The sequence below is a fragment of the Gymnodraco acuticeps genome, unplaced genomic scaffold (assembly GCF_902827175.1).
Source record: "Gymnodraco acuticeps unplaced genomic scaffold, fGymAcu1.1, whole genome shotgun sequence".
NCBI lineage: Eukaryota > Metazoa > Chordata > Actinopteri > Perciformes > Bathydraconidae > Gymnodraco > Gymnodraco acuticeps.
Genome location: NW_022992062.1, coordinates 162,374 through 177,605, shown reverse-complemented (window position 1 = coordinate 177,605; position 15,232 = coordinate 162,374).

Genomic DNA, 15,232 nt, shown 5'->3' with positions numbered 1-15,232 from the left:
TTCAGGATCAAATAGAAGATCGCACCACTGAGCCATCAGTGCATCCACGGGAACGCTCCTTCGTACCTGAAGGAACTACTTACATCTCAAACCTCCACACGCTACCTCCGCTCCACAACCATCTGCTTCGCCCCCGAGGACCAAACTCCGCACAATGGGGGATCGGGCTTTCTGTGCAGCTGCTCCTCGCCTGTGGAATTACCTCCCAGACCACCGACGCCTTCAAGAAAGGACTACAAATCTTTCTCTTAAAAAAAGCCTTTCATTAAACTTTTGTTTATTTTTTTGTTTCTTTACAAATACAATTTAATATTATTATTATTATTTCTCTTGATTTTTTTTTTTTTAGAAAGGGGCAGGTAATATAAGATTACTTTCTTTTATCTTCTCCCTGCTCCTTTTCGCTCAATGTGTGTTTACAGAGACATGTTTTGTAAACAGTTATCATACATTAAGTTGTGCATACCATGAACGGAACAAATAAAAATGAAATGAAGTAATGGACAGAAATCAGTCAGTCTTCCTTTAATTTACAACCCTTTGGGTACAAAAGGGAGAATACGACATTTAGGGCAATTTAGAAGTGAATTTAAGGTGATTTGAGAAAACATGTGAGTGTTTTTGTTTCTCTGGAAACCTCCATAAGCAGTGAAATAGAGTGCACAGCCTTTACGATGAATTTAAATTGAGGCTCTGCAGATTCCCGGGTTTGTAAGATAAGATAAGATAACATGGACCTTCATTGATCTCCATAGGGAAATGCAGGTGTTTTACTGTAGCAGCAACAGAAACACAGAGAGAACACATGGGATAATAATACAAGAATAAACCTGTACTAAGAGAATTAATGGAAATAACAAAAATGAAATATATATAAAAGAAAGTAAAGTGCAATGATCCGGCTCCAAAGAGGAGACCTCAATTACTTCAGATCTAGAGCACCAGGTGGAGGACGGCTGATATCTAATAAGAAATGTCAATATACGTAAGCCTGAGATACCAGCAGATCTGATGTGTGTGTGTGTGTGTGTGTGTGTGTTTATGAGGGGGGTGGGGGGGGTGGGGGGGGGCTGGAATAGGTGATTATGTCCTCGGTGTGTTGCTGAAATGATAGTCCTTCAATTTGTCTCCTTCCGGCATCCAAGACTCCCATCAGCTCTCCACCACCTGCTTCTCACACACACACACACACACACACACACACACACACACACACACACACACACACACACACACACACACACACACACACACACACACACACACACACACACACACACACACACACACTTAGCCATGGATATGAGCACACTCAGGCCAGCATTAATGCACGGACATACTTTGTGATCTCACACAATGGAGGACTTGAACGAAGGTAATTCTTCCGGTATTATTTAAAACCTGGGGATAACGCTGCACATTTTTAAGTAGTCTCTCCTGGAAGAAGTGTATTATTTTGATCTAGGTTGCTCACACAAAAATGCCACAGTTAGTTGTGTGACAAATACAAAAAGAGAGCAACAATGTCCGTTTTAGAAAGCTGTATAAATGGTTAGACATAGCGACCCCTTCAACCACTGAACAGTCATTGGAAAGATGTTTGAACATAATAATAGTACTTACTTAAAGGTCACCTATTATGCAAAATCCTCTTCTCCATGCTCTTCTTCATCAACATGTGTCCCCTCTTCTTCATGTCTCTTCGACATCAACATGTGTCCCCTCTTCTTCATGTCTCTTCTACATCAACATGTGTCCCCTCTTCTTCATGTCTCTTCTACATCAACATGTGTCCCCTCTTCTTCATGTCTCTTCTACATCAACATGTGTCCCCTCTTCTTCATGTCTCTTCGACATCAACATGTGTCCCCTCTTCTTCATGTCTCTTCTACATCAACATGTGTCCCCTCTTCTTCATGTCTCTTCTACATCAACATGTGTCCCCTCTCTTCATGTCTCTTCTACATCAACATGTGTCCCCTCTTCTTCATGTCTCTTCTTACATCAACATGTGTCCCCTCTTCTCATGTCTCTTCTTCAATCAACATGTGTCCCTCTTCTTCATGTCTCTTCTTCATCAACATGTGTCCCCTCTTCTTCATGTCTCTTCTACATCAACATGTGTTCCCTCTTCTTCATGTCTCTTCTACATCAACATGTGTCCCCTCTTCTTCATGTCTCTTCTTCATCAACATGTGTCCCCTCTTCTTCATGTCTCTTCTACATCAACATGTGTCCCCTCTTCTCATGTCTCTTCTTCATCAACATGTGTCTCCTCTTCTTCATGTCTCTTCTACATCAACATGTGTCCCCTCTTCATCATGTCTCTTCCACATCAACATGTGTCCCCTCTTCTTCATGTCTCTTCTACATCAACATGTGTCCCCGCTTCTTCATGTCTCTTCTACATCAACATGTGTCCCCTCTTCTTCATATCTCTTCTACATCAACATGTGTCCCCTCTTCTTCATCTCTCTTCTACATCAACATGTGTCCCCTCTTCTTCATGTCTCTTCTACATCAACATGTGTCCCCTCTTCTTCATGTCTCTTCTACATCAACATGTGTCCCCTCTTCTTCATGTCTCTTCTACATCAACATGTGTCCCCTCTTCTTCATGTCTCTTCTACATCAACATGTGTCCCCTCTTCTTCATGTCTCTTCTACATCAACATGTGTCCCCTCTTCTTCATGTCTCTTCTACATCAACATGTGTCCCCTCTTCTTCATGTCTCTTCTACATCAACATGTGTCCCCTCTTCTTCATGTCTCTTCTACATCAACATGTGTCCCCTCTTCTACATGTCTCTTCTACATCAACATGTGTCCCTTCTTCTTCATGTCTCTTCTACATCAACATGTGTACCCTCTTCTTCATGTCTCTTCTACATCAACATGTGTACCCTCTTCCTCATGTCTCTTCTACATCAACATGTGTCCCCTCTTCTTCATGTCTCTTCTACATCAACATGTGTCCCCTCTTCTTCATGTCTCTTCTACATCAACATGTGTCCCCTCTTCTTCATGTCTCTTCTACATCAACATGTGTCCCCTCTGTGGAAAGAGACTCTGAAAGCTTCAAGAACAAAGATTTTCTCTCTTTTTGATCCATTTCTATAAAAACCTGTCTGAAAATGAGCTGATCAGATTTCGGCCACTTTATGATGTCATAACGATGTTTTGTCTTGTGTAACCATTAGCCAATCAGCAACCAAGGTAACCCCCCCCCCCCCTTATCACCTGAATCTCCTCCTAGAGCACCATTGAGTTCTTTGTAACCAAATGTCTCTCAGAGGGGCGTGGGGAGGGGCTCCTTATTTTCATCTAAAGTAACAGACAGAGAATCAGCACTTTGGAAACAGGGCTGAAACAGAGGGGATTATGGGATGCTGCAATGATCTGTTTGGTGTTTCAGCCAATCAGAGACAGGCTCTGTGTATATCTGAGACCTGTGATATATTGATGAAAAATATAGCCTTTCATACTATACACTGTTCATCGAGAAAAAGAATGTGCAGTACAAGTAAATGGTGGGTGGAGGAAGACGTCTTTACAGAAAACGTTAGAGGACGTTCAGAGCAAGGCCGTAGCCATGGAGTCAACATTGGGGGGGACCAACAATTTGATCAAATATTGAATACTAATTTCCTGCCATTCTAAAGGAAAATATATACAAATACACTAACACATGATACTTTCAAACCTGTTAAACCCCATGCCCCCGCCCGTGGGGGCAAAATACAACAATATTCACAAAACTGTGTTTCAGGCATGGATGTAGGAAGCATCCTCAATGTGGGTGGGACAATTTGAAGGGGAGTGTGGGAAGGTGGTGAACCTAACCTCCACTAGTGGGGTCCGGGGGCATGCTCCCCCGGGAAGATGTTTAAAAGCACCAATCTGGTGCACTTTGAGAGCAAAATTAGGGACTAAATCTATGGATACATCTTTCAACACCCAGATGAAACAGAACTGTAAACAGATTTATTTTTTCTTTATGCATATTTTACAAATCACTCCCCTAGCTACTATTCCTGAAAAGTTCCGTTTTAACTACGGCTGTCAAGTTAAGGCGTTAATAATGCGTTAACGCAAAAAACAAATGAACGCCACTAATTATTTTAACGCGATTAACGCATGTGTATTTTTTGACAAAAAATGTGCGATTGATTTGCGATTAACTATGGACAATAATGCGATACATATTTTAATCGACTGACAGCCTAGTTTTAGCATCAGAACTACAAGTTATTTACACAAAGAAGCTAAACCGGAGGGTTCATTAACATTACCATTACGAAATAAAATAATATAGTTTAGGGCTAACTAGAAAAAGATACAAGAACTGATGGAGGGCAAATTAAATCATGACTGACCTGCTTGGAGCATCAATGCTAACTGGAGCTGGACTCAGACGTGCGACAGCGAAATACACCCCCCGGGTACAAAATATAGGTATTCATAAACAAACAACGGCGGAACCAATTTACATATGAAAAGAATATATCATTTTGGTGAAGTTCCTCTCTTTTTGTCCTGATCCATTTACATAAAAGCATGCCATCTGCAGTACACACCATAGTCCAACTTTAAAATAGACGCTGTGGCGTTCCCCAATCTCCTTGCTTTGTGCCATTTTTGCTTTCTATGTTTGCTTGGTGAAATCAGTGCCTGTTCTAAATGTAACGTTTTTTAAATGTTTTATAAATCTGAACTACAAGTGTTTGTAGCTTTTAATCAAATGACTTGTTTTAGTTGTGTTGTACCATCAGACATGAGGGGGGGTTCTCTACATGTTGTTGGGAAATGTATGTTTGTGAAATGCCCATTATCATATATTTGCACGTACTACTTGAAAGCAGATGTCTCTGTAGTCGGCTTAAAGAAGTGGAATTCTTCGCCGAATGATTTAAAGGGCTGTAAGAGCATTTTTATGTTTAAGAAAATGTATGAAGAAAGCGTAATTGTTGTTTCAATTAATGTATCATTTAGTTACAAATATGAGATATATCTGAACAACAAAGTGGTCAAAAATCATTTTATTCATTTATTAGAAACATTTTCATGATCACTTTTTTCGTTTTACATTTTCATTTATTGTCATTTCCATTCAGTCATTAAGTGCTATTTAAAATATTAATTTGCTACATATCCACACAAACAAACAAAGTGTGCAATCCAATGAATTAGACAGTATTGTCACGATCTGTCTGTGTTGTTGTTTTGTCTTGTCTTTTTCTATCTTTGGGTTTCCTGTTTTATTTTGTAAATTCTTCACCCCCGTTTCCTGCCTGTTGCTTTCTGTCTGTTTCCCTCCCTGATTACCCGATTGTGTTCACCTGGTGCCTCTGTGTTTTCTCCTACCTCCTCACCTGTCTCGTGTTTGTTTGATTAGTCCTGGGTGTATTTAAGTTCTGGTTTTTCCGTCTGTCTTTGTCGGTTCGTCTTGTGTTTTGAGTTATTCTGCGGTGAGTGTTCTGTTCTGTGTCTAAGATATTGTAGCCTTCAAATAAAGGAATTCTTTTGTCACTTAAGTCTGCATTTGGGTCCTGTTTCCCACACAAACCGTGACAGAACGAACCGACCAGAAATGGACCCAGCAGATGATCCATTTGAGGTGGAGCTTGCTTCTGTGATTGGTGGAGTGGAGCGTCCAGTGTTCGGCAGAGGGAGGCCGCTCTGGTAGAGGCGCACCGGTTGGCTATGGAGAAACCAGACTTGGTGAAGTTCTTGCCTGGCTGGATTTTGAACTTCCTCTGGGTGTGTGATTTCCAGCCTGCTGACTACAAACGTCTCGGTGTGGTCCGTCTGGAGTCAGCCAGTGCTTCTGCCCCAGTTCCTGCTCCTGTCCAGGAGTCGTATTCCGGAACTCGTCAGGCTTATGGAGGTCCACGGAGTATTCAGGAGGCTGCTAAGAGGAGTCGTCGCAAGGCCAGGCTAGCAGCCCGAGCCCCAGCAGCCATGGTTCCGGCTCCAGTACAGGTCCCAACCGCCATGGTTCCGGCTCCAGTGCCGGACCCAGCAGCCATGGTTCCGTGCTCCAGTACCATCCCACATAGCCATGGATCCGTGTTCCGGTTCCTTGCCCAGCAGCCATGGTTCCGGCTCCAGTGCCAGCCCCAGCAGCCATGTTTCCGGCTCCAAGACTGGCCCACACAGCAATGATCCAGGCTTCAGCTCCGGACCTTACAGCCATGTTTCCGGCTCCAGAACTGGATCTTACAACCGTGGTCCCTGCTTCAGAACTGGACCTTACAGCCATGTTTCCGGCTCCAGAACCGGACCTTACAGCCATGTTTCCGGCTCCAGAACCGGACCTTACAGCCATGTTTCCAGCTCCAGAACCGCACCTTACAGCCATGATTCTGGCTTCAATTCCGACCCCCGCAGCCATGGTTCCGGCCCCAGTAGCCATGGTTCCGGCTTCAGTACCGGCCCCGGAAGCCATGGGCTCGACTCCAGTTTCGGCTACAGGGCTGGCTCCCCAGCCGACGCCAGCTCCCCGAGTCTTGTCGGCGTACCAGCCGACTCCAGCACCTCGTCTTCTGCTGGCTCCCCAGACGACGCCAGCTCCTTGTCCTGTCTCGTTGGAGGTCCCGCCGACTACTCTCCTGCCGGGGGTCCTGCCAACCCTTTGTCCTGTGCTCTTGGAGGTCCCGCCGACTACTCTCCTGCCGGGGGTCCTGCCAACCCCTTGTCCTGTCCCGTTGGAGGTCCCGCCGTCTACTCTCCTGCCGGGGGTCCTGCCAGCTCCTTGTCCTGTCTCGTTGGAGGTCCCGCCGACTACTCTCCTGCCGGGGGTCCTGCCAACCCTTTGTCCTGTGCTGTTGGAGGTCCCGCCGACTACTCTCCTGCCGGGGGTCCTGCCAACCCATTGTCCTGTCCCGTTGGAGGTCCCGCCGTCTACTCTCCTGCCGGGGGTCCTGCCAGCTCCTTGTCCTGTCTCGTTGGAGGCCCCGCCGACTACTCTCCTGCCGGGGGTCCTGCCAACCCTTTGTCCTGTGCTGTTGGAGGTCCCGCCGACTACTCTCCTGCCGGGGGTCCTGCCAACCCATTGTCCTGTCCCGTTGGAGGTCCCGCCGTCTACTCTCCTGCCGGGGGTCCTGCCAGCTCCTTGTCCTGTCTCGTTGGAGGCCCCGCCGACTACTCTCCTGCCGGGGGTCCTGCCAACAATATGTCCTGTCCCGTTGGGGGTCCCGCCGACTACTCACCTGCCGGGGGTCCTGCCAACCCTACGTCCTGTGCCGATGGAGGTTCTGCTGGGGGTCCTGCCGGCTCCATGTCCAGTCCCGTTGGAGGTCTCGCCGACTACTCTCCTGCCGGGGGTCCTGCCAACCCCTTGTCCTGTCCCGTTGGAGGTCCCGCCGTCTACTCTCCTGCCGGGGGTCCTGCCAACGCCTTGTCCTGTCCCGTTGGAGGTCCCGCCGTCTACTCTCCTGCCAGGGGTCCTGCCAACCCTTTGTCCTGTGCCGTTGGAGGCCCCGCTGACTACTCTCCTGCCGGGGGTCCTGCCAGCTCCTTGTCCTGTCTCGTTGGAGGTCCCACCGACTACTCTCCTGCCGGGGGTCCTGCCAACCCTTTGTCCTGTGCTGTTGGAGGCCCCGCCGACTACTCTCCTGCCGGGGGTCCTGCCAACCCTTTGTCCTGTCTCGTTGGAGGTCCCGCCGACTACTCTCCTGCCGGGGGTCCTGCCAATCCTATGTCCTGTGCCGTTGGAGGCCCCGCCGACTGCTCTCCTGCCGGGGGTCCTGCAAATCCCGTGTCCTGGTCCTCTTCCGTGGGGGATCCTGCAGAGGCCTGTCCCATCAGCTCCGACACCGGGTCCTGCCCGGTCTCTGGCACTGTCCCGTCAGCGCCGTCCTGCCCGGCCTCCGGAGCTCTCTGGTCTTCGCCCTCGAGCCCGGGCACCTGAGAGCCGCGGTCTTCGCCCGCGATCCCGGCCCCCTGACTCTTCCTGCCGCTGCCCTCGTCCTCGAGCCCGGCCCCCTGACTCTTCCTGCCGCAGTCTTCGCCCTCGAGCCCGGCCCCCTGAGAGCCGTGGTCTTCGCCCTCGAGCCCGGCCCCCTGAGAGCCGTGGTCTTCGCCCTCGAGCCCGGCCCCCTGAGAGCCGTGGTCTTCGCCCTCGAGCCCGGCCCTCTGTGAGCCGTGGTCTTCGCCCGCGATCCCGGCCCCCTGTCTCTTCCTGCCGCGGTCTTCGCCCTCGAGCCCGGCCCCCTGTCTCTTCCTGCCGCAGTCTTCGCCCTCGAGCCCGGCCCCCTGAGAGCCGCAGTCTTCGCCCTCGAGCCCGGCCCCCTGAGAGCCGCGGTCTTCACCCTCGAGCCCGGCCCCCTGACTCTTCCTGCCGTTGCCTTCGCCCTCGGGCCCGGCCCCCTGACTCTTCCTGCCGCTGCCTTCGCCCCTCCATGGTCCCCATTTTGGACTCTGCCTTGGCCCCGGGCCGTCCGCCTGAGACCCCTTCCTGGTCCTCTGCCGTGCCCCTGGGCTGTCAGCCCAAGCCCGTCCTCCAGACCCCCTCCACCCACCCTGGTGGCTTAGTGAGGCGGTGCAATGAAGGTGCAAAAAGGGTACTTTATTTGAGAGCTGCAAAGAACATGTTTTCCGGTTGCACCTTCAATGAAGAGAGAGAAGCCAGGAGGGCACACAATATAGTCAACACATAACAAGTCCGTGTGGGAACAATATCCCCAACTGTAGTTCCATGTATGAATTATGTAACCCAGTGTATTAATAGGTGGTCACCACACAAGCCCCCCCAGAATTCAAACATGGCAAAAAAAAAAAATCCTCGCGTCCGGGAAGAAAGCACCACAGGGGACGAGGAGGGTGGGGTCGCAGGTGAGGGCCGGGCCATGGAACGGGCCGACGAAAGGGGGAGGGTAGGGGCCCTAACGAGGGCGAGGGCATCCCGTGGGCGGGCCGGAACGGACCGTTGTAAGGGGGCCGCAGTAGGTGTCGTGGCGAATGAAGAACAGACGTAGAAAGCTGAGTCGCTGTGCTGCGACGTGGGGATGGGCGTGAACATCCCGGTGGTCCCCAGCAGGAAAGAGCGCTGCCCGGCCGCAGGTGAAGGCACAGCGGTGGCGGGCATGAAGTCTCCGAAAGGACGGAGCGGTATCCCAGGGAGGCAGGAGCAGTCACCCCGGGAGGAAGGAGAGCAACCCAGCCGCAGGCAAACGCACAGCGGCGGCGGGCACGAAATCCTTGGCAAGCCTTGAGGTATCCCCGGGAGGAAGGAGCCGTGGACAGAGGAGAGGCCAGACAGGGTCCCGGAGCGCGCCACCCATGGGCCGATGGAAGCATGGGCGACGTCCGAAACTGTCGAGGCGAGACGGGTTCCAGGAGTGCGCCCCGAAGAAATAAGCCCACGAGGTAGCAATCGGGTTCATCCCTACCCAGCAGGTCGTGCATCGTCTCCCTGTTGGTTGGAAGACCGATGCGGGAATGGCGAGCAACGTCCCCAGCCATTCCGCGAGGCACGCGCCGAGCCTCAGTCCACGTGACGGTGGCAGCCACGGACGATCCCAAAAATCCCCGGCATTTAGAGAAAAAAACTTGCGTTTCTTTTGCCGTGTTCGGGTCCGTCCCGGAAACTGCTCGAGACGTTGTCGGGGTCACCAGTGTAGTGCCGAGACGTAGGGAGACGGAGGCGGTGCAATGAAGGTGCAAAAAGTGTACTTTATTTGAGAGCTGCAAAGAACATGTTGTCCGGTTGCAGTCCGGGAAGAAGAGAGAGAAGCCAGGAGGGCACACAATATACAGTTGCAAGAAAAAGTATTTGAACCCTTTGGAATTACCTGGATTTCTGCATAAGTTGGTCATAAAATGTGTTCTGATCTTCATCTAAGTCACAACAATAGACAAACACAGTCTGCTTAAACTAATACCACACAAACAATTATATGTGTTCATGTTTTTATTGAACACACCATGTAAACATTCACAGTGCAGGGTGGAAAAAGTATGTGAACCCCTAGGCTAAAGACTTCTTCAAGAGCTAATTGGAGTCAGGAGTCAGCCAACCTGGAGTCCAATCAATGAGACGAGATTGGAGGTGTTGGTTAAAGCTGCCCTGCCCTATAAAAAATACACACCAGTTTTGAATTTGCTATTCTTAAGAAGCATTGCCAGATGTGAACCATGCCTCGCACAAAAGAGCTCTCAGAAGACCTACGATTAAGAATTGTTGACTTGCATAAAGCTGGAAAGGGTTACAAAAGTATCTCTGAAAGCCTTGATGTTCATCAGTCTGACACATTGTCTATACATGGAGAAAGTTCAGCACTGTTGCTGCTCTCCCTAGGAGTGGCCGTCCTGTAAAGATGACTGCAAGAGCACAGCGCAGAATGCTCAATGAGGTGAAGAAGAATCCTAGAGTGTCAGCTAGAGACTTAAAGAAATCTCTGGCACATGCTAACATCTCTGTTGACGAATCTACGATACGTAAAACACTGAACAAGAATGGAGTTCATGGGAGGACACAACGGAGGACACCACGGAGGAAGCCACTGCTGTCCAGAAAAAACATTGCTGCACGTTTGAAGTTTGCAAAAGAGCACCTTGATGTTCCACAGCACTACTGGCAAAATATTGGCCGCCACTGCGTCAGGCCGTTGTGTCCTTGGGCAAGACACTTCACCCGCATTTGCTCCTGTGGGTAATGTCCGCAGTAATAACTCTTACATGTCTAATATGTGTAATGTGTAATTGTAAAGCGCTTTGAGCACCTGTAAAAGCGCTCTAATAAAAAATGTAATGTATTATTATTATTATTATTATTATATTCTGTTGACAGATGAAACCAAAGTTGAGTTGTTTGGAAGGAACACACAACGCTATGTGTGGAGAATCCAAAGGGTTCACATACTTTTTCTTGCAACTGTATATAGTCAACACATAACAAGTCCGTGTGGGAACAATACCCCCAACTGTAGTTCCATGTATGAATTATGTAACCCAGTGTATTAATCAGTGGCGAGCCGTGACTTGTATACCTAGGCCCTCTGACCCCCCTTCCCTCGAAAAAAAAGAAGAGATATTACGTCACAGCGTATACTTCAGCGGAATATCAAAACCGCGGCCCGGGGTGCAAAACGCAGCAATGACAGCGACCCTCTACCACACAAAACAACACCATTTATATAAACATATCATGACAGGGCACCCACAGCCAAGAAGCAATTACAAATGAATTTAGTCGGCACGGCGGCCCACATTGAAAATGACTTAGGCCTACCTTTGATGATCAAATCACTGAAACACAAAGTCCATCCTCCTGTCCTTTTGGATGAAGCACTTGCGGGTCATTCAGCTGATCCTTTGTCACTCCAGTTTATCATTGTAACTCAATCTTGAAAATGACTCGGTTAATAATTTCGCAACGATGTCGTCACTATCACTGAAGTGAGCCATCATGAACGAACTTATGCTAATCATAAATCTATCGATCATAAATCTATCGATTAGATTTATGATTCGAAAATAATAAAAGTAGGGTAGACATGTGGATATGATCCGGCTGAACAAAACGTGCATTTATCTAAGAGGTTCGTTTTCCACAGACCTTATTTCCAGCTATTTTCCAAAACCTTATGGAGAAATCCCGTTGCTTTCTGTCGAGGGAATCGGAGCACAGCTTACTTCCGGGTTTTAGGATGCGTCACTGCACCACTTGCCAGCGGGCGGAACTTGTCATAAAGTCCGCGAAAATAAAGCCCACCCATTTAGAGGGAAGATATGATTGGTCAATTGTACTGTCATTTGACATTACTCTCTCATTGAGTTACTATAGCGGGCCCTCTGTGGATCTACAGATTCCCGTCTTCACATAACTCGCAGAGACGGCATTCAACCCTTCACATTCCAAAAGAAACTGAACAGGCAGATTCGAAGGATTTCTTTCTTTAGAAATGTTATTTTAAATCAAGTTATTTTGGCAAAACTAATGAAAAATGTAACAAAAAATACGTATAAAAAAAAATCTTTAAAAAACAAATTGTTTTCAAATATTATTTTTTGGAATATCTTAGGCCCTCACAGAGGGCCTAGAGGGCCCTGACGGCTCGCCACTGGTATTAATAGGTGGTCACCACAATGTATTGATTTAAATTGACATGCATCCGCTAAGAGTCCGTTGTTACTGTTTGAACTAACGTAGCAACGGCAGGAACTGCTTCGATAGCGTTTTTGAGGAGTTTTTTGATTACAGATTTGAAAACATCGTTGCTTGCTTTAACAGTAGCACAATTCATTATGTCAAACCTTGGAAAGTATCTAGATATCCCTGCCCTAATGCCAAAGTAACTGGCAGCTGAATATGTGTCGCCGTTTGATGTCTATGTCTGGACCGCTGCGTAAAAAGGAGGGTTTCTGCCCCATTACTTCTCTTCTTACTTCTATAAGAATAAAACACGGAGGACGGAGATCTCTTTTTCTCCCCCTCTTCTCCCCGCTGCAGTCCAGCAGCTGATCTCAGAGCATGCTCCCCTCTCCTGCAGGGGGGCGTGGTCAGCTGCAGCTCACAGAATCAGCCCCCTGCAAAAACAGGGCTGGAAAGAGCAAATAGAGCGAAATGAGGCATGGCTAAAATGCAGGATCTGTTTGGTATTTAAAAAAAAAAACTATATTTATACTTTATAGGTATGGCCCTGCAATATATTGTTCAAATATAGCATGATAGGTGTCCTTTAAGATTTAACAAACTATTAATTAGTCATACCCACTTAACGGGAAACAACTCAGCTAACTGACGATATGAACCATTTAAATACAAGGGAAATACCAAGCCTCTGAATGAGCCTTGAGCGAAAAAATGCTAACGCACTTATCACAGAGCTCACGCTAGAAATACTTTATTACTCATCGGATCTGCACAAAAAAAGATATCAGATTAAAGCTGAGATTCCACAGATTCTAGAGGTATAATTATTATCACTGTGCGACCATGACCTTCAGGGCAGGGAAGGAGAAACCAGACAACACACAACTTAGCTTTACGAGCCAAAACGGCATGTCTTACCTTTGCTGTTTTCTGATCAAAGGTTGTGTTCAATGGCATTACAACAATACAAACGCTGCTGAAGGTTAATCCAATGTCTCTGTGTCACTTTGAAATGATTACTGATAATCCATCATTCAATTTTTGTCAAAAACTGAGATTTCATATTAGCTGCTATAGAGCTACAACCCAGCTTCCGGTTTTGGGCAAACTGCATGCGCATCACTCTCACTCCTCGATGGTAATGTTTAGATGGATTTTAGGAACTTCCCCTCAATTCTATTGGCTCTAACGGTTCAAAAGAGGTGTCAATCATCAAAATCGGGGCCAGAGATACAGTGTTGAGACTAACGCGTTATAAAGTAATGTTTGGCAGTAACTAGTACTCTAACGCATTATTTTTTAAATTCAGTAACTCGGTTACCGTTACTACATGGTGCGTTACTACATGGTGCGTTACTTCCTGTGTCACATGCGGAGACGGGCTGTGGGCGTGTTTGTGTTGTTTACTAACAAGACTATCATGGCGGCGGCGGAGCTCAAGTCTAGTTTCTCCACCTGGAGATATTCTCACTATTTCACTTTTGTCGAGCACAAAGAAAATAACGTTTTAGTTAAATGTAAGTTGTGTCTTGGCGGGTCAAAGATCCTATCTACTGCCCAAACCAGTCATTCAAATCTCTTAAAACATCTGCAAAAACAACATGCTGGGACGCAGCTAGTAGCTAAGACCACAGAGACTCAGCCGACGCCACTCCACCTCCACCTAAGCAACAGCGGCTGGATTTTAACCGAGGGATGCTAGCCAGGGAAAAGTCGATAAAGCCATTGCACGGTATGTTGTAGAACACATGCAGGCTATTTCTACTATTTCTATTGCTATTTCTTGATCAACAGATTGTATTATTCTCCAATGCAATAACAGTACTGGAATGAAGGCTATAAGGGCATTAAGGGGAGCCCTTTTTTCAAGTAACTAAAAAGTTACTGTTCACAGTAACGCATTACTTTTTTGTGTAAGTAATCAGTAAAGTAACTGAGTTACTTTTGAAATGAAGTAACTAGTAATGGTAACTAGTTACTGGTTTTCAGTAAAGCACAACACTGCAGAGATATGGCAAATTTTTTCTAAACCTCTCTAAAAAGGTAAAATGTCACTTGTTTTGCATCAATCTTGATACAGGGTACTTATTATATGTTATAGTTTGGATTCCTAAAGCTTTTAGTCTACTATCCCATCATTGAAGGGTGGTTTTCACTATAAGTAATGTTATTTTTTTGGACGGACACTATCATTTGTTGACATGTTCCATCTGAATTGACTTTAAAATAAAAAACATCTATATTGATTCTGACTTTTCTACATCCAACTCACAGGTTTATCAATACTTTGAGAAAAAAGATAATTAATTCAACCCTTTTAGAAGAGAAGATATGGTCATTTGTTCTGGGAATGTCATTTTCGAGCCTGAGGCCTGAAAAACAGGCCCAGGGCTTAACAGGTTAAAAGCACAGACTGCTACGTCTTATTCGTGGTCTGCAAAAGCAAGGGAGAACAAGTAGGTCTTTAAACGAGATGTATATATACACTGAAAAAACTGAAGCATTGACTTTAATTAAATGTATTATATCAACAGATTTCACATCACTGTATTAGGTTAGTTGAAAGCAATAAGTTGAACCTATTTAAACTTAAGAGTATTGCTTTCAACTAACCTAATACAGTGATGTGAAATCTGTTGATATAATACATTTAATTAAAGTCAATACTTCAGTGTTTTCAGTGTTATGTATAGTGAGATATAAAATAAATCACACATTATACCATCACTAATCCCCACCTTCTGGGTAAAGTATTGGATTTGGGATAAGGATAAGAGGGATGGACATGAAATGAAGCAGATGGTGTTTCCTGCAGCTCCTCTGACAGACTTCTGATATTTACTCTATGAATCTCTCCGCTGGTTTGGAAATGACAGAAAACAGATGAAGTGCAGGCTGAGCTCCCCAAAGGCTGACAGGGGATGATGATTATGACCTTTAATTATCCATCATACATTGGAAGTGGTTTTATCTCTCATATCCAGAGGTGGGAAGTAGTGGAGTACAAATACTTCGTTACTGTACTTAAGTACATGTTTCTAGTATCAGTACTTTACTCCGATACTTATATTTCTGATGACTTTTTACTTTGACTTCTTACATGTTGAACCCAAATACCTGTACTTTCTACTTCTT